The following is a 25,529-nucleotide window of genomic DNA, read 5'->3' as shown; positions in this document are numbered from 1 at the left end:
ATCTTTGGAGGACATGCTTCAGGTGCCCCTGACATCTCTGGCTAGATGGGTGACAATAGAAGACAGAGCCTTTTCAGTCTTGGCTCCAAAACTTTGGAACTCCCTCTTTTGTTGTCTTCCACCAATGGGTATAAACTTTTTTGTTCTCTTTGGCATGCCTCCAATAACTGTTAATCGTCTCCTCCCTGGGTTTTGGGGTTATGTGTTTTAGTGAATTATTCCATATATGCTTTATTTTAAAAGTTTAAAAGTTTTAATGTTTGCTGCCTTGGGGACCCGATTTGGATGGAAAGGTGTTATAGAAATGTTTTAAATAAAATAAATATATTTTATTAACAACTATAGGTTTGCCTTACGTTTGACTGATGGGTTATTTTGCAAGTGTCACAATATAACCAATTTTAATATTGTGTTTACTTTGATGTCCATTATCAGTGGACAGAATAGACAACAGTCTTCCTTATTTTTCCTCTTGAAGGCGCCATTAATACAACATGATCTCTATAGCTTTCATCATGACGTTAAGAATCAACTCACGTAATGGACTGCACAACACAGAAAGTTCACAAGTATTAGCCCTTCATATTTTGATGGAAAGCACGATGGAATTAGAAAAATTTCTCAAAGTCTGTGCTGTGATTCCAGTGGCCAGACTATTTGCCCCCCCAGACGGAAGAAATAGTCAGACAACAAGGTTGGATGAAATAAGGCTACTATTAAATTATTAACTTCTTAACTTAACGGCAAAGGACAACCATGGAAAACAGCGACGGGACGGGCCTGGCATCGCTTCGACTCCCATCTTCAGCCCTATGAAGCAAGACACCGGGGCCCCCCAGGTTGGAGCCAACCATAAGTCGCTTGCAATCCCGGCCAAGCCAAAACTTGGGATGTGCCCTCCGGAGCCCTCAAGCACCCCCGCATGGCCAGTGCTGAGTCTCCGTCGTGACCATCCCCATAGGCGGTCTGCAAGCTTCGCCCAGGCCGCACGGCTACAAGGCTGGTCGAGCAGACCCCTTTTACCCCCACCCGGGGTTATTAAGTGGTGCTTGCAGCCGCTGAACTGTATTTTTTAACCTAATTCTGCCCTAACAAAGTGACGAACTAGTCCCTAGGCACCATCCCAGACCAATTCCTCAATCCACTGACCACAGTGTAGGGTAGGCGAAAAAGACCCCATCTCAATAGCCAATGCGAGAATGGAACCAAAAAATTCCTACCCGGCTCCCCATTAAACAGGGCAACCAGCCTATGCTTACACTACATACAGGGCAGGTGGGTGGGCCGAGCACGAGGCGAGCTACTGACAGGGAGGAGAGCGGAGCAAGCCTATTAAGGCTGCCAGGCTCCGCTCCCCCTATTGGAGCCAAGGCTCCACTGCAGTCAGCCTGACTAGTCCTCCTTATGAGGAGGCAAACGCGGTCCCCACGAGGCACGCTCTGGCTGTCTCGTGCGGGGCCGGATACTATTAACCCTCTAACATTCTATGACAAAAACACTCTTTTTTTTTTTCACTCTTTCATTTTATCTGATTTAGGATTATGCTGTGCTGTGATTCATAATCCACTGGTCTATTTATGCTTAAGCTATTTTAGCTGCAATGGCTTTAATGCTATTAAAGAAGCTTAAGTGCAATCTTGGGTGACTTGATCAATGCAGTTCTAATGTTCTAATTTCAAACTGCTATTTAGTTTGTCACGTTTTCATCTACACTTCATTGCTTTTGTGAGTTTTCTGCTGATCCGAATACTTCATAGCATGTTGAGACAATCCGTAGTACAAATGACACGTCCACAAACTAAGGTACAAGACACTTTACTGTGTATTTTGCAGTTTCACTAGACCCAACAATGAAAAAAAGCTAGGTGGCAGTTTGGATAGTAGAAGCAAAGTTGCCCGGTTTGAGATGCTGCTCACATATCCCAGATATTAAAAACTGAACAGTATGAGTTTGACATTCATTTATAGATTTTACAGCCCTTGCACACATTGAAGTTATTAACTGATTTCTTTATACCAGTTAGAGGAACAGTTCAATATGGGAACAGATTTGGGCTAATTCGTACAAGTACTGATACCTGCTTGAATTTCCTGCATGAATCATTGGGCGGGGGGAGTGGAATAGTACGGTATAGCCCAGTCTCATCAGATCTTGGAAGCTAAACAGGGTCAGTTCTTGGCGGGAGAATGACCAAGGAAGACTCTGCAGAGGAAAGCAATGGCAAATCACCTCTGCTTCTCGTTTCTCTTGAAAGCCCCTTGCTGAGGTCACCATAAACTGGTGGCAATTTAACAGCATATACATAAATATAGTTGGGCTGTGGCTAGCAAACATGTGAGCAGGAACTGCCATATGCAAAAATCAAGTTCTTTATGTTACACTGCAAAAATTATGTTTCAGGCCATTGCCAATGTGTGCAAAAAGAGCCAATCCTATGCATTGTGACAGTTGCATGTCACAGGTTAGTTTCAGGCATGGGGTCACTATGTTCAGGAATTTCAAGTAACTATGTCACATCCAGAGGTCATGGGAATAGGCCTCTGAGTGCAACTGTCCAGGAACATCTCATACTTCTGGTTTGGTACTGAACCTGAAATCTGGTAAGCAGAATTTTAGCACGAAGGCATAGAGCATAAAAAATTAATTGTGGGATGAAATCAAAGGACAATAACGTTATGCTTGTGGGAGGCAGGACCTAGGTCTGGGAGAGTATAGGATTCTGACTAAGCTGGCTCCTCCTCAGCTCCTTCCCCAGTTTGCCATCACTTCTCTTCTCTTTCCCCTTCTATCATCACTGATACAATGACATAGATTTAAGATTACAACAGTGTCAATATGTCACTATAATGTGGCCTAGTGAGACCATTTGTACTGCCTATGTTCCTTGGAAGGTCAGGGTAAAAACTAACCAAATAAACAAATAAATTGTATGCCAAAATAACATCACAACACCATAATCAGTTATGCCAGCACAGAGGATTGAGAGAGAAATCCTAAATAGATCTATTTAATAGCCCTACTCAAGTCTATTCGATGGGGCTTACTCCTAGGAAAGTATTTTTAGGATTGCACTGTAAATCTGGCCAGGATAAACCAAGGATAGGATTACATTGGTAGACTGATAACCTGCTTTATCCTGAAGGCTTGGGGGAGTGTGACAAAAGCAACATCTACTCCTTCCCTGATAAATAGAATAAAATATCATATTTAAAATTTCCTTATCCTCCACACCTTTGCTCTGGACTGTGTAGTGATAGATGCCTGGAACTTCTACATGAAGGTAATAGCTGAAGGGTTTGTGAAGAGGATAAACAAGAAAAAATAGCAATATTGTCACAGTTGTCAGGATGGAAGGGCCAAAATTGAAGACAAAAGATGGGTCAATGGTTTTAAAATATTCATTACCCAATGCAATTTAATTTCCTGGCATTTTAAGGCAAGCCCCAGTAAAGCCCACTAACAACTGTGACTAATATTATGAACAATGGTAGGGCTGTCCCCAAACTGCTATGTAGGTGCCTAATGGAGACATCGTCTGTTGCTGAAATACACTGGCCTCAATCTTCTTGCTAGAAATTGGCCAACTGAGTGTAGGTGCAATATTTATGTGGGTGCAGGTCAAGTGTCCTACTTTAAAAAAATATTTACAGTGTTCAGAAGTCTGCAATATATAACTTGCTGATTACAAAATAAAAACAGCAGTGCAAGAGATTATAATAAAATTGTAACATGAATAGTAATGAGAAAAAGGAGCATCAGACAAACAAAAATAGTTAACAGCCCCGGTAACCAACCTCTTTTTAATGCCTCCGTCTTTGAACATAAAAGCATTGATCAGACAAATGTATCAGATGAAGTGAACTCTGGTTCCCAAAAGCTTATGCTGGAATAAATTTTGTTAGTCTTTAAAGTGCCACAGGACTCCTGTTCTATTTTGGTAACTCAAAACGTCACAAATTTCAATGGGAGATAAAGCAGTAGTTATTTGGTTTCCATAAGGTTGACACTGGCTTCCACATAGAAGTCATGCTCACTGAAACATCTCCACTCATTGCTCTAGAAGAGTGATTCCCAACCTTTTCAGTTTACAAGTTTGCTTTCTACAGTAACCAGTCCACGGCTGGCCCAGAGGTGGGTTTTTTTTTGGTGCTGTAGACCTTGGTGTCCATCTACTCAAGCACTCCATTTTCTATAGAGCTCAACTAGATGTTTTTGAAAAACCAGCAGACATCACACAAAGGCTGCAGCTATCCCACTCTGAACACAAAGCCAGTGGGAGTTCTCCTCTGCCAGCTGGGTCACAGCGGGAGTCTGAGGAGGTGCACTTGGGGGGATGCTGGGTTAAGGAGATGCACAAAGATGGCAGATGGTGGTGAAGAGGTAGGAGGAAAGAGGCTCAGCGTATTATGTCTCCCACAGCACATAGAGGGCAGTGAGGCACTTCAGGGGGCTGGGCAAGAGGTTGACCTGCTGAAGGAGCAGCACCAAAACAAAGCCCATGCACGTACATACCTCTTTCTATCATCTTCTGGTTTTTCCATGGCACGCTGAACAGCTCCCACCTACTCTCCAATCTCCCTCTTTCAGCTACAACCATAGAGTTACTAGTTGTCGGGATGGGTTTTTCGCATCCTCATTATGGTCACAGAGAGAGAGGGGGAGATGATAGTGAGAAGTTGGCAAGGAGAAAAGAAAGAGAAGGATGCAAAGGGCTGGAGCAGCCATTAGGGTGGGATAGGCTGTGATCAATGCTCCCTCTAAGCTGTGGAGTCTTGTGAGCAAAAATTCTACTTTGTGAGCTACTGGCATTAAAACCGTGAGCAAGTGATTTGTGTACTGCATAAATTAGTTTGCTCTGGAGCCATCCTTCCTGAGCTGAGACAAAAATGTGTGAGCTGGAGGCTAAAAAACTGTGAGCTAGCTCACACTCACTCAGCTTAGAGGGAACACTGGCTGTGATCCCCCTTCAGAGGCTTTGCGACCCACTTTTGGGTCCCAGCCCACAGGTTGGGAAATGCTGCTCTAGCAGATCTTGCCAGAAAAACAGAGGGTTCACAGAGCAGAATCAAATGTTCTGTGGGAGTCAAGAGGCTGTGATGGTACAGATAACAGGCGGGGAGGGGGTGACAGCTGTGGGCTCCACCAGAAGTCCTGGGCCCTAGCAGCTGCACCACATTTAGGGTGTGCTGACACTGGCCCCCTGTGCCAGAGACACTAAACTTTTAGCCTGAATGGACCAACAGTCTGAAAGTAAAAAAATTGTCTGTGCTAACATGCTGAATAATGTATATAGCAAAACCACTTAGAATATTGACTATTTTATTTTAAATTGTGAACAAATCTTTAATGTGATGTAGTGCTCAGTTTGAGAGAAGACAGGCATTGTTGGCAGTATAAATCCAATTTTTAATTTATTTATTTTTTAACAAAAGTTGAATAATCAGAAATGAGTAGATAGTGACTAGATTTCAGGGAGAAGAATCCCAGGCATGTTTGCTACGTGCAGGAAAATTATTTGTATGGGGAAACATTTCATCATTTGAATCTCTACCTGTACTCCAAAGTGGTATAGCCAGGACACAAGTTTACCACCTCAGGGAAAACTAGGCCTTTATCATTCTGAATTGACCAATATAAATTCCTTTCTCTTTTGTTTTAATGTTATAAACTGCCAGTTCTACTCCACATCCCTATACACTTAAGTAACTTCACTGACTTGAACAGAAGTCTAGGCAAGATTGGAAAATCCTGTATGAAAATAGATCAGGGTAGGGATTAAAAATCTGCCTCCATAGTAATTTCTACAAAGTTTCTCCTATTTTGACAAAGTGTTTCAGTGGGCAAGAAACATCTCAATAATCTTGTAAAGCCCAGAATGATCCCACAAGATCCTGTACCTAAAATGCATGATGATCAAATCTCCAAGGTGATACTGTTTTGACAGTCTGTTATTTGGGGAGTAGGAATAAACATGTATACATGTATGGTTTCCATAGACAAGTGTGTTCTTAACAGTATAGTCCTGACTCCTGAACAGAATTACACCTAAATCCATGGACTTAGAAGGGTGCAACCGTATTCCCAGCCTGATAAGAAAATATGCCTGTGGATTTAAGGGTTATTGGAAACTTGTATATTTGATTTAAAAAAAAAAGAGACTGATTTCTCCCCAGAAAACTGGAACTGAAGGCATGTGTGTGGGAGAGAATGCCATTTTACAGATAAATATTTTTCGGGTGGAGCTTTTTTGGGATCCCATATTTTAAAAGTACATTATATTGTGATATCTAAATGACTCACAGGTCCATATGTTACATCCATTTGGTGATGCTCACCCATTTGCCAGTCTCAGCAAAAATTACATGACACAACATTATTTTCTTATACCACTGTAGCTGTGGTGGACTTTGGAGAATATGGCACCAGGCAAGCAAAATTTGTTAGACTGCCTTCTGAGCAGGACAGAGAATGCAAGTCATGACTTTTCAAATCTCTTCCTCAAAGAAAAGACTCTTGTAAGATTTGAAAGACATAGAGCAAAAAACACAAGAAAGAATTGCCTTGTTGGATCACACCAAGATCCACCTAGCCCAGAATTCTGTTTCCAATATCTGCTGGCCATATGCCACTGGAAATTCATGATCTATTGATTTATTTATTGAAATGTTTATACTCTGCATTTCCTAATGGCTCATGGTTTACAAATTCAAATGTAAAACATTAAAAAAATACACAGTCACAAATAACTCCTTCTAAAAATGTCTGCAGCCTATACACCATTTAAAGACCTAGCAAATAATATGGCCTTCTAATACCTCCTGAATGTCTCTAAAGATGGTACTCACACACCTCCTCAGGGAGCCCTTCCATAGGGTGAGAGGTATGAAGGAAAAAACATGAGCCCAATACCAGGCAGGTAGCAGCCTGAGGAAGACAGTTAACATGAATCCCAGATGCTTTTGTTTATCGAAGTTCTATTTAGCTCTCAGGGTTTATAGCATTAGATAGGTCTCTCCTCCCAGCATCTCCAAAGGGCAGCCTCATGTTTCCTTTTCATTCCTTTATTGTGGAAATGGAAACACTGTTGGGGAAGCATCATTTCCTGGGATACTCCTGTGCTCACATTTGGAAGCGAGATGTGGAAAGTACATGGCCTATATTCAATCTGCAACAGAGAAAAAGCATCATGCCAGTTTTTCAGATGCTAAACACAGGAGGGCCTAATTGCAGACTCTTGGGATCTGAGTGTAATTCATGAAACAGTCTGCATCCTTATGGGCTCATCCAAACAACAAGCTGTTTGTCTCAGCCCAGAAGAGAGCAGCCGCATCACCATGGCAATGTAGCTTCAGTCCCATCCCCGCATGCCACATTTCCCTCTTGAATTGCAGCGATGCATTGTCAGTATAATTTCCCTTCTGAGAGGATTGTGGAAAATTAGGAATTCAGTGTTTGTATCAATTTGGTGTAATACTGGAGTAAATCACGTGTTGCAAGGTCTAGAGTATGACAGTTCAGAAAGATGAGGAGAGGGAATTGTTCCACAGAAATTGAGTTGGGGGAATTCCCCAGTGGAGGCTCTGCTGGTCTATATAGCTGGAATAGTGTAGTGATCCATATGTCCCAAGAGCGGACTACCTCCTGCCTAGAACTGGGTTTATGTAAGTAAACGACAGTTAAGGTAAGGGCCTTTAAATAAATAAATAAATAAATAAATAAATAAATAAATAAATAAGACTAAACATTTCTAAATCTGCATTCTGGTGTAAGGCTCATAGCTTGGGATCTTGGCTTGCCTTACTTAGCCCTGCTCTTGCCTCTTTCCCATGACCCTGGGAGTTTCGTAGCCAAATGGGTGCTAGATCTTTTACAGACCTGATTCTAGGCCAGGCTTAGCAGAGCAGTTTCCTTACTGCAATCAGCCATCAATGACTTGTGCAGATTTGAACCAGCATAATTACACACTGAGGTATGTATCTTAATGAAATTACCAGGAAAAAAATCAAGTAGGAAAGAGAAAGTTTTAAAGGAGAATGACTCAAAAAGTTAATGGGGAGATTGTCCACACCATTTACATTTTGTATTAGGTCAACAGAGTTTGTTCTTGGGTGGTTGGTATAATAAGTAAGGGAATGACAAACAAGGCTGCTTAATGCTTGACTATCAGAAGCATAGTAATGTGAGCCATGGTGGTGTGCATTTCTAAATACCAGACAGTTGCAAAAGATAGTCCCTGATTGTTTGTTTCCATTTAGGACTTTAAATTAGTGTATTTGTCATCTTTCACATTCTGACTGACTGACCTTACTCACAGAAACCATTTATTTTCTCCTGCTTTCTTCTATCATCTACTGTTCGCAATAATTGTACCCAGGAGCATAAATGAAGAGTATATTTAAAGGTTGGTGTTAGAGGGGCATTTGGGGACATTATGGAGTACACAGGTCCCCACCCTGAGCAACATATAGCACAATCTCATGAGAGTTGTGGGTTCTTCTTAGTACCAGCATGTGCGACACCTGATTAGGATGAGGACCATGGTGCATACGCAGAAGGGACTTCACCCTGTGCTATATACTCAACATGACTCCATTGTTCTCTATAGTGGGGAAAAAGTAAGGCTTTTTCTCACCAAAGAGAACAATGGAGGGGATGGGGGCAACCTGTTTGGGGGCCCATAGAATTGGATCCCCTGGCCCAATATCCTTGAAACTTGGTTGGTATCTTAGGAAGAGGCTCCAGCAGCTATCCTGTGAGTTTAAAGCCTCTCCCTCAAACCACATTCCCTCCAGCCCCCTAGAATATACCCTATGTTTTCACCATTGACTTCAATAGCCCATAGGATATACTGGGGCTGATTCAGATCAGCCGAATGGACCCTTTTAGGGGGGTGCATTCAGCTAAGACGAACTGAATGCACATCCCTAAGCCACGGCATGAAGCGGTGCAAGGCAGCCAGGTGAGCAGGCTGGCAGGTGAGGTGCGGCCAGGGGGCTGTGGGTCCTGTGGCTGAACCTGCAACTACAGAGATTTCTCCCATTCTTTCTCCAGTGCAAGATTGCAGACCTCACTCACTTGCATGTGCCTGTGCCCTCATCGCCGAGGAAGCTGGCAGCCAAGGGAGAGAGAAACACAGCACTCCCTCAGCTTCCCCTCCCGGGTTTTTCCTTCAGCTCCCGCCTTTTCAGTCCAGCCCGGTTGCATCAACGCAGGGTGCACACAAGCCACCAGTGGCAGCAGAGCAGCCATCTCCATCCTGTCTGCTCGCCCACCTCTCCTCCTTTGGCTTGTCTCCCCGGGCGGGCTGCCACTTCCAAGTCTGAGAAGTGTTGCAGCAGAAAGCCCCCCTGTAGGGCGGTGGGTGGGGGTGTGACCAAGGCAAAGTCACCATGGAAGCACAAAGTCAGCCAGGAAGAAAGAAATAAGGAACCGAACAGGAGCCTGCCACTTTCGTCGTAGTTCTCTGCACTCCACACAGCCAATGCAGTTGTGAGGGGAAATGAGAGAAGGAGGGGATTCTCCACAGGTTACTCGGAGTCAGTGACTGACTTCCACTTCCACCTACCCTCCACAATAGGGGAAATAACCCTGCTCCTGCCTGCGAGTGTGAGTTTATTTTATTTTATCAGTGCCCCCTCACTTATTTAAAGGCCCCCTGAATTAAGAAATCCTGGCTATGGGCCTGCTAAGGAGAAGTCCATCAATGGCTACTAGCCAAGAAATTAAAGGAAACCTCCACATCCAGCAAAGACACTGGGCTTGGTGGTAGGGCACATGGTTGGCCACCGTGTGAAACCAGATACTGGACTAGATAGACCACTGGTCTGATCCAGCAGGGCTCATGTTCTTATATTCTTATATATTGTCTAGCCAGTCGGAAAACTTAATACTGTTGGACCCTGGACTCAGGTACCATGGAGAACTAGGTTTTCCTGCCTTGATGGCACTTGGAATTCAACTTTGGTAGCAATCTAAATTCCAGGGAGGGAGGAAGAAAAGCTGCACACAGACGAGCCTGACGTTACTGCAGCCACCTGGAGGAGAATAGGAGGTTGAGGCAGGAGGATGATGGTGCTGACAAGCATCCTTCAAGTGAACCCAACTTCATCTGAATTTAGGCCTACTTATAAAAAGAATTCACAGGAGGTTACGCGATTTCATTAAAATTCCCAGTTTCCCCAAATCTTAAATCATCAGCACTTGTAATTGATTGATTCACCGTGCATCTACTCAAACTACTTACCAGTCTACTATAAGGCTGAAAAACTGAATGGTAAATATGGATTGAACTGTAAGTTGCGTGAGCAATGAATCAATCAGTTTGGCTATGTGAACTGGCCATCCTTTAACCTGTCAAGCTGTCAGTACAGTTTCATATCCGAAGCAAAACATTCCATTCCTGTGGCCACATTCTGGCTCTCACATTATGTATTATCTTCCAGAACCACCCAAGGATTTCAGTAAGAAGAGCATTACAAATGTCCTGCTTTTGCTGGTGGGTGGTGAGTGGGCAGTATTTGAAGCCCAAATGTGCAAATGGAAATGAAAAGCTTTGTGTGGGCAAATGCCTCCCTACTTGGGCAATTGCACATGGCTAAAACCCACAATTATCAGGAGGCTGCTTGACAAATAAGGATTTCTGATAGGAAGCACAGCAAGTGATACCAATAAGTATAAGTCACTGGACTGCATGCTTACTTGTGTTGATAAAACTGTGAGTCAGCTATGGAAGGCTGAATGTTCCAACTGATAAACATTTTCCCATGACTAACGGGTGTGCAAAAAAGGATTAGAAGGATTAGGATTGTTTGTTATTTTAAAACCTTGAGCAACATTTCTTAATCTCAGAAGTAAAGGTAGTTGCATTAAGAAATCAATACTATAGTGTTTCTATGGGAAACCCAATTCCAGGACAAACAGGCTATTCCTTTCAACAAAGAATTAATGGACACAAGTCTGACATTAGAATCTACAACATTTAAAAACCAGTGGGGGGGACATTTTAACCTTCGAGGACATTCAGTTGCTGACCTAAGAGTAGCAGTTCTCTTACAAAGGAATTTTGAAGCGAGATTACAGAGACTGCTGAGTTGCAACTGATAATAAAGGTCAAGACAATGCATCCACCTGGACTTAATCGAGACCTAGGTTTCTTGTCTCATTACCAATACTGATTTCTCCACCTCTGCATATCTATATATCTAATTTCCAACTGTGTCCCCTTTGTGCAGATACTTATGTCTGTAGATAGGGGGCATATGGAGGGTCAACAGAAATTCCTGCACACTTGGGGCACTCTCCAGGTGTGCAGAAAAAATCTGATATGTTTAAAAAATATATGGGGGATACTTAAATCCCCCTAAAAGTAAAACATCATTCTCTGCACATGTGCAGAGAATGTACTTACTGATCTTGTTATAAGACTCTGGAGCCCAAGGGAAGCCGTGTCACTGCCCACATCACCACTAATACTGCTGGGAGGAGCCATTGGAGACAGGAGACAGGAGGGGGAGGAGCTTGGTTATGTTGTAAAAATTAAAATTATTAATTAAAAAATAATAATAATTTTTAAAAAGCCAATAGAGCTGCCGAGGCAGTGAAACTCGTGTGGGGGGAAGGTGAACAGCAGGGACCATGGTAGGAAAAAGACCCAGCTACAACGCGAGCTGCCCAGGTGGCGAAGCTGCAGGGGAGGGGGGCTGAGCAAGCTGCTGCTAATGCTGTTGAGGCAAGTGGCAGCCAATGCAACAGGGAAGCGGCCAATCAGCCAGAAAGAGAAAGAAAGAGATTGATGGGGTGAGGGAGGCAGAAAGAGACAAGGAGAAATAGCAGATATGGGGGAGAGAGACAGAAAGTAAGAAAGGGGGTAGGGAGAAAAAAGAGAGACACTGAGAGAAAAGGAGGGAGAGAGGAGGAATTAAAGATGGTGGAAATAAGACAGCTGCTTCCACAGGTTTCATGGGTCAGTGAAAGAAAGGGAGAAGGGGGGGGGGGCTCAGCAAGCCCGTCCCAGAGCTAAGAGCAGCATTTTTCTTTTGGCCCCCCGAAGGGGAATTTTTTATTTGCATTTCTATAAAACTACAACAGAAATTGGGGAGGGAGAATCTACAATCTATAGGAGAAAGTAAAAAGAACCTAACTAAAAACCCAAGAATGGAGGTTTTACAATGCTTAAAACATAGTTGTTACTCTTATACAGTTACTTTCAAACATGAAGAGTGCCCGCCAATCATCGCTTCAGAGCTAAGAACAGCATTGAGGAAGCCCAGCGGTCCCTGCCCAGAGCTGCTCCAGGCGAGCTGGTGAGGGAGGGTCAGCTGGCCTACCCAGAGCCGCTCCGAGAGGATTTGCAAGGAAAGCAAGCAGAGAGGGGAGCCTTGGCGGGGGTGGGGGACAGACAGAGAGAAAGAGAGAATGCTGGGGAGGGGTAGTAGAAAGAGAATTATGGGGTGGAGGGCAGAAAGAGAGACACTGATGGGTAGAAGGACAGAAAGAGAGTGATGGGGCAGAATGAGAGAGAGAGATTCAGCTGGGGGCAGAGAGAAAAGAGGTGGTAGGGTGGAGAAAGCAGGAGAGACACAGAAGTAGGGCCCAAGGGGAGGAAAGAAAAGTGGGGGATACCCCTCCCCACAAGTTTCTTGCAGGTCCCTACTTGTCACACCTAATCCAATCATGCTTGCTGTTGTCATTTGCCTGATAATGTCATTCGGCATCTGAAATCACTCCGCTTTCCAATAAATAGGACGGATGGACTCACATTCTAGCTGTATCTGAAGAAGGGAGTAGTATAAGTGGTATAAGAATCAGATAATTCCCAGATACAAACTACGTAGAAAGGACAGAAAGTTTAATCAAAATCTGACAGAGAGAAGTGGATGCAAATCTGTCCAGACTCCAGCATGTAATAGTCTTGTCTACTTATACAGAAACTAGTTAAGAGGCTGTCAATATGACATGAGTGTATATGAGATGTTGATACACAAAGTGATCCATCCCTTTTCACCAATACTGGGATAGCATCTGGGTTTATTATACATAAATACTGATATGCTTTTGAAAACAATTTCATGGATATGATTGAGGGGGAAGAACACATTTCCTGCTTAGATTCCAGATGCTCTCTATGGTTTTACAGGTAATTTACTGGTATAAGGGATAGGCACTGATTATAGTCTTCTTTAAAACTGATTACAGTGATTTGGTATTAAATGTATCAGTTATTACTTTTTTGTTTTTGTAGGTTTAATTCATGAACACATATAAGTAACACACATGAATTTCCTCCCTATCCAACTGGGTAGCCCTCATGCAAAGGATTATGCCTATCCAACTGGGTAGCCCTCATGCAAAGGATTATGCCTACCAAATTTCAGTCATGTAGGAGAAAAGATACCAGCTTTATATAGCAAGCACAAGGAGGCATCACAACTTTGGCATGTGAGCATTTCCTTTTTCCTGAGATACTCAAGCAGAGTGGGAAGATTATTTTAAAACAAAATTGTGTGAAAGAGCAGAGCTAAAACCTTACTCCTCTGGTTGCCTTGCCTCATTGTATTCAGTTGATTTCATCATTTTTCTACCAGTCTACCTTTGCTCTCCCCCTCTTGGATACACAGCTTAACATGGTGTGTGTGTGTGTGTGTGTGGGGGGGGTTGTGTGTGTGAACAAAGCTGAGAGCAGTACCATAAGGGGTCTAAACTCCTAGCAGAATCACTCAGGTGGAATGGTCACAGCTGAGACATCAGACTAAGATGTACCCCACTCCCTTCAGAGATCAATGGCCACAGCAGCAGAAGAGAACAGACAGTTCCAATGGTGATGGCACAAGGAATCCTTGAAGGACAGGAGCTACTGGGCAGCAGTACCAGTGGAAGGTGATGCCGAAGGAAGATCTTTCGTAGACAATGACAGTGCCACTTCAGGCAACCCTGGTTAGTACTGAGAAGAATGTGGCAATGGCAAACCACTTCTGAACAACTCTTACCTTGAAAACTCTATGATGAGACAATAATAATTTTTTTAAAAGTGCCAGAAGATGTAACCTCCAGGTTGCAGAGCACTCAGTCAGCTACTAGGGAAGAGCTGAGGACAAATATGAGTACTGCTATTCTTAATGATGCAACTGTACTAAAGTCAAAAGTGCATTCAGCTGTTGATGTGGATGGATGCAAAGTGTTTTACTCAGGGAATGGCAAACACAGAAGGAATGGAATTGCTCTAATAGTGAGGCACAGGCAGTCAGAGGCTATAATGCAAAGTCTGACTGAACAATATCCATTATACTTCATGGACAGCCTATCAATATTACCACCATTCAAGTTTATGTCCCAATTACAGATGCTGATGAGGAAGAAATTGAAAGCTTTTATGCACATGTCCAGAAAGAAATTGATAACACACCCAAACAAGATGTGCTGATAATCATAGGTGACTGGAATATAAAAGTCAGAAACAAAGCAGAATAAAATATTGTTGGAAGATTGGGTTAGGAACACAAAATGAAGCACAACAGCGACTCATAGAACTCCTTGAAGACAACAATTTGTTCATTTCAAACGTATTTCAGGCAACCAAAGAGATGATTGTATACGTGGACATCACTGGATGGCCAATATAGAAATCAAACAGTTTACATAATTTGAAACAGAAGACAGAGAAAGTCTACTCTCTCTGTTAAAACAAGACCAAGAGCTGATTGTGGTACAGATCATGAATTGTTGACACTGAAAATTAGAACAAAGCTGGAAAAAACACCAAAACATTCATAGTGCCAAAATTCAATCTAAGCAACATTCCTGAAGAGTTTAAAGACCATGTGAAGAACAGATTTGTATTATTAAGTTCAAGTGAATGTGAACCAGAAGAACTATGGGTTCAAAAGCCTAAAAGTAGCATTTCAGTGACTCACACACAGAGACAAAGAGTGCTTTAATCCTAACCAGTGTAAAGAAACAGAAGAGGGTAACATAAGAACATAAGAACATAAGAGACGCCAATGTTGGATCAGGCCAAAGGCCCATCCAGTCCAACACTCTGTGTCAAACAGTGGCCAGAAATACCAGGTGCCATCAGGAGGTTCACCAGTGGGGCCAGGACATTGGAAGCCCTCCCACTGTTGACCCCCCCCCCCCAAGCACCAACAAGACAGAGAATCACTTGCCCAAAAGTCCCTATCTATACCTTGTGGCTAATAGCCATTGATGGACCTCTGCTCCATATGCTTATCTAATTTCCTTTTGAAGCTGTCCATGCTTATAGCTGCCACCACTTCCTGTGGCAGTGAATTCCATGTGTTAATCACTCTTTGGGTGAAGAAGTACTTCCTTTTATCCGTTCTAACTAGGCAATTTCATGGAGTGCCCACGAGTTCTTGTATTGTTCTTGTATTGTGAGAAAGGGAGAAAAGTATTTTCCCTACCTGCTCTATCCCATAACAAAAAAGGTAGAACAAGAGATCTGTTCCAGAAGATCCAAGAAATCAGAGGGAAATTTAAAGAACATCTAGGCATGCTGAAAGATCAACAGGGAAATACATTAACTGAACAGGACAAAATAAAGAAAAGACAGAAACAATACAATGGAAACTCTACAAAAGAGATGAAAGGATGACAGATTCCTTCCAAGAAGAAACTTTTGAAGAAGAACCTACAGTTTAGGAAGTGACATGAAAACTGCACTGTGAACAATTAGGAGAAACAAATCACCAGGAGTAGATGGGATATCCATGGAGCTATTCCTAGCCACAGAAATGGAGACCATCGAATCTTAACAAGACTGTGCCAACAAATATAGAAAACAAAGCCATGGCTCACAAACTGGAAACACTCAGGCCCCGTTCACATGGAGGATTTGCTGTGCTAAAGGCATGAATGTCAGGCGGATTTTCAGGGCATGATCATACCACAACATCTGGGAAGTGTAGCGCACCTGTGGCCAACCCGTGGCGTCCCGCCGAAGATGCACAGTAAAAAACTACCTCAGAAAGTGCACTAGTATCTGGAAAACGCGGGGCAGGGGTGGGCGTCTGATCACGGGAGCGCTAGTATCCCGTGGCATCTGGCGCCCATCCACATCCCATCACAAACCAGATGTTTTTCGTAAGCGCATGTGCACAAACATGTAACTGAAAGCAGTGCTGCTCCGCAGAACTGTGCGTGTGCACAAACACAAAACACTTGCCGTGCCGCTTCTTTGCCATGCTCCAGCATCGCCGTGTGATCGCCAGCTAACAGCCTAAGCGCGAAGACTCGGGGGACTGGGTGATCAGGCTACCGCACTTTATTTTGCTCCGGGGCAAACAGCCACGCCTCCCTCTCATGTTATCTGGCCCGTGTGACCGGGACCTCAGTTTACATTCCAATTCCAATTCCAATTCCATAAAAATGGGAAGGCAAATACTGCAGCAACTATTGGACCGTCGCACTAAAAGCTAAAATGACTAAACTGAGGCTATTGTACTTTGGTCACATAATGAGAAGACAAGAGTCCCTGGAAAAGACAATAATGGTAGAAAAGTTGAAGGCAGCAGGAAAAGAGGAAGACCCAACCTGAGATGGATTGATTCAGTCAAGGAGGCCACAGCCCTCAGTCTGCAAGACCTGAGCAAGGCTGCTAATGATAGGACATTTTGAAGGACATTAATTCATAGGATCACCATAAGTCAGAAGTGACTTGATGGCACTTAACACACACACACACACACACACACACACACACACACACACACACACACACACGTTCTACCATTGGAACTGAATTTGGAGCAAAAATGTCAAAATAAATCAACTGGGTGCAGCGCTATACGGCGTAAGATGAGACATTGCCTGTGCATATGGTCCATTCTTAACAATAGGTCCTCTCTGCCTAAGACTTAATATGTGAATGGAATTGGATAGCTACACAATGATTATCAGGTTCAGCCTGAGTTTTAAAAGGTTGCTTCTGTCCTCTTTTCTTACCCCAGTTCTATGGCCTTGATACAATTGCTCTTCTACAACTACTTCTTAACCACTCTAAAGATATTGTGAAATCTCAGAATAATTCTCATAACTGATCTGTCACATACACACATCTCAGATCCTTTGTAATTATGGATCTTTTGTGTCTTATGTAGTTTGCCCTATATCTGTCTCTGATTGTATCCAAACAGAGGTTTTGCTCCATGCTCCCCCCAAGACAGCAGTGGAGTGGGAGTGGGGGATTCCACACAACATTGTGATATAGTCACTTACCTTCCAGTTTCTCCCCCCCCTTTGCTGCATTTCCCCCCAAACCTGCTTTGGTACAGTCCTCCCTGACATTTTGTACTCAAAGCAGATTAGAGGACTGGATAGGAAGGGGCATATTTCTGCACATTCTACCCAGATCTGCCAATGTTTTCCCTTTCCTTTAGACTGGCATGTTGGGGGAAGGTTCCCAAAATCCTTTTGCCCAAATATCAGAAGTTGTGTGTGGCCCAAATGGTGAACATTAAGGTGATATTGGCCATGTGCCTGCACTCTAAGCCCCGAATTCAGGGCTTGGAAGGCAGGTGTGCATGGTTTCCCCCCCACCTCTCCCCAGCAGCATTTAAAGGATGCCTTTAAACACTGCTGGGGAGAGGTGGGGTGCTGCTCCCCAACGTGATGATGTCACCTCTGTGTGATGTTATCACATTAGGGACTCCCCACCCCCTCCAGTAATGCCCCCCAAAGTCCCCCACTGGAGACTTTGAGGGGACCTGGCAACCCTAATTTGGAGGACTGGGGAATCAAACCCGATTCTCGCAGATTAGAGTCCGTGCTCCTAACCACTATGCCAAACTGGCTGTCTTAAAGTTTTAGAGAAAAAGGAATGGAGGAGATGGGAATATTAGTCATATGTATAGGAGGGGTGGGCAGGGTGTCTGTGCATCTGTACATGGGGGGGGGGAAGAGATAAAGCTGGTTCCCCAAATATGGAAAATGAGGTGATTCTGCTTCAACCAAACAAATGATCTCATGTTTCCAGGTCAGGGTATCTGAGAAGCCAGTACTTTGAATTCTGAGTCATATTTGGAGATTCATATTGAGTATTCAGTATGTGATTGGTGTAGGTGTCAGTGCATATGTCGAAGAGTGCGGAGACCAGAATTCCAATCCCCACTTAGCCAGGAAGCACATTCCTATAACCTTGGGCCACTCACACTCTCTCAACCTAACCTATCTCACAGGGTAATTGTGAGGAAAAGAAAGATGGGGAGGAAGTGTTTCCTTCCATATACAAATGAAATATCTGTCTCAGTGAATTGTCTCATAGCATCTTCTCTCTTCCCTTAGAGAGACTCCTCTTTGAGATTCAGGCTGCTACAAGTAATTTTATTTTTTAAAAACCCACATCTTTAATTGTTGGTGGCATTTTTTTTGAAATATAAATAAATAATTCCATGTTAAAATAATTTAAAATAGATTGCTAAGTATCAGCCTGGGCTGGGTCCAGTCCTACTAGGAAATTGAGAAATCTCGGTTTCTGTTTCCTTTTTCATCTCCCTTCATTCCTTTCATTCTTTCCCCACCACTTGTAGGCTTATCATTTTAAAATTGACACTAGGTATCCTGCTATTGTAGCATCACAGGATGATATACCTATTACTGGTTTGTTTTTAAGAAGATGGCAAAGAGCACTCCTCTGGGGAGGGGAAATCAAAGAAAGAACTGTTAGCTACTGTTAAATTGAATGAAATCTTATATTCTAATAGTGAAGTCGGCCAGTCTTTGGGTACTTTTATCTGGTGAATGGAGCTGTGCACGAGCAAGACAGATCTTTCTAAAAAAAACCCCAAAGGCCCCCAGTTTGCAGTAAAATGTGAAATCTAAAAAAAGAAAAAAAATCACTGGGGCGTTTAAAAAAGCTGAAAACAATCAAAGGACCGCCTGTAGCTTTAAGCAACAGATTCCCCCAGTGGCTGTTGCTAGGCAACCACAGAATTCCAAGCTGTGTTTTTCTGAGTAAAAGGTAGGAGGAGGAGGCAGGGCCCTTTCCAGGTCTATTTAAGCCTTTGAGGGAGGACTCATTGGGGGCAGGAGATCATGCAGAATTACAACTGCTCTCCAGATGACAGAGATCAGTTCTCCTGGAGAAAATGGCTGCATTGGAGGGTGGATTTTATGGCATTATGCCCTGCTGAAGTCACTTCCCTCCCCAAAGCTGACTCTCCCCAGGCTCTACCCCAAATCTCCAGGAATTTCCCAAGTTGGAACGGGCAACCAAAAGGGGAACTGATCTCTGTAGCTGGGAGATTCATTGTGTTTCAAAGAAATCTCCAGGTTGGCAACCCTAGACAGAGAGAAGGAAGCAGGAAAAGGGGAGAAACTATGGGGGTTCTCAGGAGAGGGAAAGAAGAAATAGTGGGGGAGAGGGAAATTAGATGCCTCCCACAAGTCCTTGCAGGTTCCCACTTGTATGGAATAAAACTGACATTAATTAATTAATTAATTAATTAATAATTCTCCATGTGGAAATAGCCACTGTGTGTTTGTATGTTTTACTGCCTTTTGTTTGGAGCAAAACATTTGCCCCATCCATTCCTCCCTCAGACTGCAGCAGAGATGCCTGCCTAGCAGACAACATTTGCCTCTGTCCCCCCTGCAGCTGCAAACTGCCTGTCACCGAAGGCAGCAAATATAGGCCCCAGTCATCAGCACTGCCTGCATCCGATTTGCATCTAACCACTGCAGCTATGCTTGCTGTCTAGCAGAGAGGGGGAATGGATCCTTTGTCTCTCTCCCTGACAGTCTGCAGAGCTGTGTGCATTTCAGAGAGTACAAGTAAGACTTTACTGCCCCCTGTAACTAGCAAGTGCAGCAGGAGACTAGAGAATAGAATAGCAAGCAAACAGGAGGACCTACTGCTGCTTGATTATTGTCTACTTGCCTTAACTTCCCTTGCTATCATTGTTAGCTGATTTGCTCGGATGACGCACTTTCCTGGCAGAAGAATAAGAGTCCAGTAGAACCTTAAGAGACTAACAACATTTGTGGTAGGATCTGAGCTTTCGTGAGCAGTGACTCATGAAAGCTCATACCTTAGCACAAATTTTGTTAGTAGTTTAAGGTGCTACTGGACTTTTTTCTACTGCTGCAGACATATGGCTACCCATCTTGATCTGTTTGCTGGCAGAGACTTTATGTCCTTTTGACTTTTCTCCTCTGATGTCATGGTAGTTCTTGAGCAGCTCTGGCCAGCAAATGAGTACTAAAGGAGGAGTCCAGAGACCTTATCATTGGGATTCCTTTCTTTTTGCCCAGTTATATGTTCCTTGGAGCCTTTTTCTGAAGATTGTCAGGTGACTTTTGATGATTATGTAGGCAATTACATGGGAGTACAAAGAGATTATAAATGCAAGTGGAATTTTTAAAATGCATTTTTGCAGTGTAGAAGAAAGAAAATGGTATCTGTGGATGATAATGCTTATGGGATGACACAAAGAAAGTCAGTAGCATATATTGATTTGAAACAGAGAGTCAGGCTTAAGTGAAATGTTGAATAATAAGGCTAAATTTGTGGTGTGGTCAGAACAAGAATGAAGTGGCTCATGTCATAATGGTTTTGAAAACTGTGAAATGTTTGGAAGGGTCTTTCCATACTGTATGAAACTGACCATGATTTGCCCTTTCAGTGGCAACCTCTGCTCCAATATGTTAGATTTAATTGCCAAAGTGGCACAATTCAGTTGGTGTAAAGAAGGCAATCAGAACATGGGCAAAGACATGGTTCTTTCAGATTCAGTGTGATTGGTTATTAGTGCGGCTAGAAAAGAATTTGTGAAATGTCATGCCCATACATGTGAAGAGAGAGGCTCCTGCAGCCATGACTGGCCATGTTTCTTCGGGCCAGATTTGAAAGTGACGTAGGAAAATGAAAAATATCCTAGCGATCGTCCATGTTGATGAAATATGCCAGGAGATTTCAGACAAACTCTTCACTTTCACAAAAACTTTACTGATAATTACATGTTTATAGTAAAGAGGTAATTCTGTGCTCAGTTGTTAGCATACAATTCCCATAGAAATCAATGACATTTATATACACAATGACATTTATATACACAGAACTGAGGCGGGATTGCAACCTCAGTTTATTAGCTGCATCCATTAAGAAACATTGAATTTAAATCATCTAAACAAAATTCTTTCCTACTGTGATCTTAAAAAAAAATGGTATGGCTGTAAGATTCTGGGGAAACCAATAGGATTTTAAAAAATAAGATAAACCAAGATGCATTTGCTCTGAACATTCAACAGCATGCTTCTCATCCAGATTATCAATAGCAGTGAACTAATTTGAGGGGTTTGTCATTCAGAGGCCCCTGTCACATGGGCCAGATAACACGAGGAGGAGGCGTGGCTATTAGCGCCATCGCAATTTGAGCCGTTGCAATGCAATCAGATGCGACGGCGGCAAACCGCGTTGTTTTAATCGGCGCATGGTTCTTGCAGCACTTGCAGGCTTCTTGCAGGCAAAAGGAGCGTGCTAGGACGATCAGATGGAGACAGTCCGTCTGCGGCCCCTGGCAAACCATTTGCTAGTAGCTCGTGGCCGGTACTTTTTAACTCCGGATCTTTGGCGGTAAGCTATGGACTGGGGATGGGCGGGTGACGCTTCCCAGATGTTTCCTTATGATTGCACCTGTTTAATCCACCCAGCAGTCATGCCTCTCCTGAGACAAATTCTCCATGTGACCGGGACCAGAGGATGGTATTCTATTTTTTTTAAAAAAGAAGCCACCTGCATGCAAGATTTTGTTCTTTGAGAGGCTACATTTTGTGTTCTTCTGCTCTGCAGAAAGGCTTCTATTGCTAGCAAGATTTGTGTGCAGTGATGGATAAAGAAACATCTGCCACCAGTGAGTTTCTAGATGCCGTATATTTACAAACCTTGTTAGTTTCATGAATGTGTCATGCTTGGTTGATGCCCTTATGGGCAAGGCAACGATCTATGAAGGGTACCCTTTTCCATTTAGTGCTAAAGGCCTTGCATTTATCCATACCTGTCTATATCTAAATTCTATAACAGAGCATACAGAGAAGAGCTCAAGAGCAAAAGAGAAGCACATGGTCAAGAGGTATGGTCATAAACAGAGACAGAAAGATGACATTCAGCTAAGCTTTGCATATAGTTAACTCACAAAGCTCCACATTTATTCATTTAAAAATATTTCTAGCCCACCTATCCCAAAGGCTCTGGGCAGCTAACATCAAGATGGAAAAAAATACTGTAATCTAAAAATTAACACATATGGAATTAAAGGATTAATAAGAGATTAACCCACATGAAGTCAATTAATATAAACACTGTCAACAAATACACAACCCTAAATCAAAAATACAAGTTTGATTGTCCTAAAAATATTTTGTTTGGTGTAGTGGTTAAGTGTGCAGACTCTAATCTGGGAGAACCGGGTTTGATTCCCCACTCCTCCACTTGTATCTGATGATGTGACCTTGGGTCAGTCACAAGCTCTGGCACAGCTGTCCTTGAAAAAGAGCAGTTTGTGTCAGAGTTCTCTCAGCCCCACCCCCCTCACAGGGTGTCTCTTGTGGGGAGGGGAAGGGAAAGGAGTTTGTAAGCCGCTCTGAGACTCCAAGTGAAGGGCGGGGTATAAATCCAATCTCCTCCTCCTCCTCCTCCTCCTCCTCCTCCTCCTCTTCTTCTTCTTCTTCTTCTTCTTCTTCTTCTTCTTCTTCTTCTTCTTCTTCTTCTTCTTCTTCTTCTTCTTCTTCTATTTCTCAGTATCAATTCAGATGTTCTTCAAAGAAACTCCTCTATAATAATTAAGTTTTACAGCCTTTGTTGTTGTTGTTCAGTTGCACAGTTGAGTCTGACTCTTCGCGACCCTATGGACCACATCACACCAGGCCCTCCTGCCTTTTGTCGTGCTCTGGAGTTTGCTTAACTTCATGTTCATTGTATCGATAACACTGTCTAGCCATCTCATCCTTTTCTGTCCCCTTCTTTTACCTTCAAAAAATCTTTCCCAGCATCAGGGTCTTCTCCAGTGAGTGCTCCCTTCTCATTTGGTGGCCAAAGTATTTGAGCTTCAGCTTCAGTATCTGGCCTTCCAGGGAACAGTCAGGGTTGATTTCTTTTAGGATTGACTGATTTGATCTCCTAGCATTTCAAGGGACTCTCAAGAATCTTCTCCAGTACCATAATTCAAAGTAATCTATTCTTCGGCACTTGGCCTTCCTTATAGTCCAATTCTTGCAGCCATACATTACTCCTGGGAATACCATTGCTTGGACCATGTGTATTTTTGTTGTGAGGGTGATGTCTCTACTTTTTATTATCCTGTCTAGGTTTGCCATCACTTTCCTCCCAAGGAGCAGGCGTCTTTTAATTTCATGGCTGCCGTCACCGTCTGCAGTGATCTTGGATCCCAGGAATCCAAGTCACTGGTTCCATGACTTCCCCTTATATTTGCCATGGTGATGGGGCCGGATGCCATGATCTTAGTCTATAAGAAAACTAAAGAGGAGTTAACCCCAATTTTTGAACTTCTGATGAATGATATAAGAGAAACGAAGAAAATTCCAGAAACATGGAAAGAGGCTACAATTTTGCTTATTCCTAAAGAAGCGCAGGATTTAACAAATGTGAAAAATTATAGACCAGTCTCCCTTTTGAACAATAATTATAAATTGTTTGCCAAGATTAATTCGGAAAGATTGAAGATATATTTGCAAGAAGTAATAGAAGAAGAACAAGCAGGTTTTTTGCCTAATAGACAGATAAAAGACAATATGAGGATGGTGATTGATGCAATTGAATATTATGATAAACACCCGGAGAAGGAGGTCGGTTTCTTTTTTGTAGATGCTGAAAAAGTGTTTGATAATTTGAATTGGGACTTTATGTATAGTGTGTTGGACAAAATAGATGTTGGTGAGAAACTTTGGAATACGATCGAAGCAATATACTCAGAACAGAAGGCAGCATTGGTAATTAATTCAGATATGACTGAATACTTCAAAGTACAGAAGGGGACGAGGAAAGGGTGTCCTCTGTCCTCGTTACTGTTTATATGGATTTTAGAAGTAATGTTGAAACAAATTAAGGAAGACAAAGCGATAAAAGGTTGAAACAATAAGGGTTTTTCGTATAAATACAGAGCATTTGCTGACTATGTAATGTTTATGATTGAAGACCCTACACAGAATTTACCATTGCTGTCAAAGAAAATAAAAGAATTTGGGGACTTAGCAGGTTTCTATCTGAACAAAGACAAATCAAAGGTGATGTGCAAGAATATGAAGGAAAAGAGCAAACAAGAACTGCAGAGGCTGGTTCAATGCGAAGTAGTTCATAAAACTAAGTACTTAGGAGTTGATTTGACAATGAAGAATATAGACTTATATAAAAATAATTATGACAAACTTTGGTCAAAAATTCAACAGGACATTAAGAAATGGAATACGTTGAACTTATCATTGTTGGGAAGAATTTCTGTGGTTAAAATGAATATTTTACCACGATTAATGTTTCTATTTCAGACAATCCCAATAGTAAGAGATGCGAAAATATTCAATATGTGGCAGAGTGAAATTTCAAAAATTTGTCTGGGCTGGGAAGAAACTACGAATCAAAATGAAGATTCTTTGTGATGCGAAAGAGAGAGGAGGATTCCAGTTACCGAATTTTAGATTGTACCATGAAGCGGTATGCTTAACATGGTTGCCGCAATGGGCCACGTTGGAAAATAAGAAATTGTTGGTGTTAGAGGGCCATGACTGCAAGTTTGGATGGCATGCTTATTTATGGTATGAAAAGGCAAAAACTGATAGTTTTTTTAAACATCATTTTATCAGAAGAGTGCTTTTTGATATATGGACCAAATACAAAAAGTATTTCTCAGACGAGAGACCTCTTTGGATTGTACAGGCAGAGGCAATAAAACCTTTTTCGAGATATAAAGGAGAAGATTGGGTACAATATAAAGATATGTTAAAACCAGTGGGGAAATCGTTTGAACTGAAAATGGAAGAAGAATTAGCATTTTTTTTTAAATCAGTCAATCCTAAAAGAAATCAACCGTGACTGTTCCCTGGAAGGCCAGATAATGAAACTGAAGCTCAAATACTTTGGCCACCAAATGAGAAGGGAGCACTCACTGGAGAAGACCCTGATGCTGGGAAAGATTGAAGGTCAAAGAAGACGGGGACGGCAAAGGATGAGATGGTTAGCAGTGTCATAGATGCAACGAACATGAAATTGAGTAAACTTCAGAGGACGGCGGAAGACAGGAGGGCCTGGCGGAAGCTGGTCCATGGGGTCGCGAAGAGTCAGATTCGACTGTGCGACTGAACAACAATAGCTTACATGTCATTTTCTTAGCCACTGTAATACATCAGCTTTGTCAATTCTTGGTGTGAATCATTTGGGGCAAGACAACAAACATAACAAGTGGAGGCTTGTTTGAGGCACCTAATGTTTATGCACTTATTCTGACTCAGTGGCTATGGCTTTCTAAGTATGAGACAGTGTTTCATAAGAGATATGGACTGTTTCTAG

Source organism: Gekko japonicus, unplaced genomic scaffold (genome assembly GCF_001447785.1).
Source record: "Gekko japonicus isolate JY-2015 unplaced genomic scaffold, Gekko_japonicus_V1.1 scaffold202, whole genome shotgun sequence".
Classification (NCBI taxonomy): Eukaryota; Metazoa; Chordata; class Lepidosauria; order Squamata; family Gekkonidae; genus Gekko; species Gekko japonicus.
The sequence above is the reverse complement of the archived record's forward strand: the minus strand, read 5'-3'. Positions refer to the sequence as shown.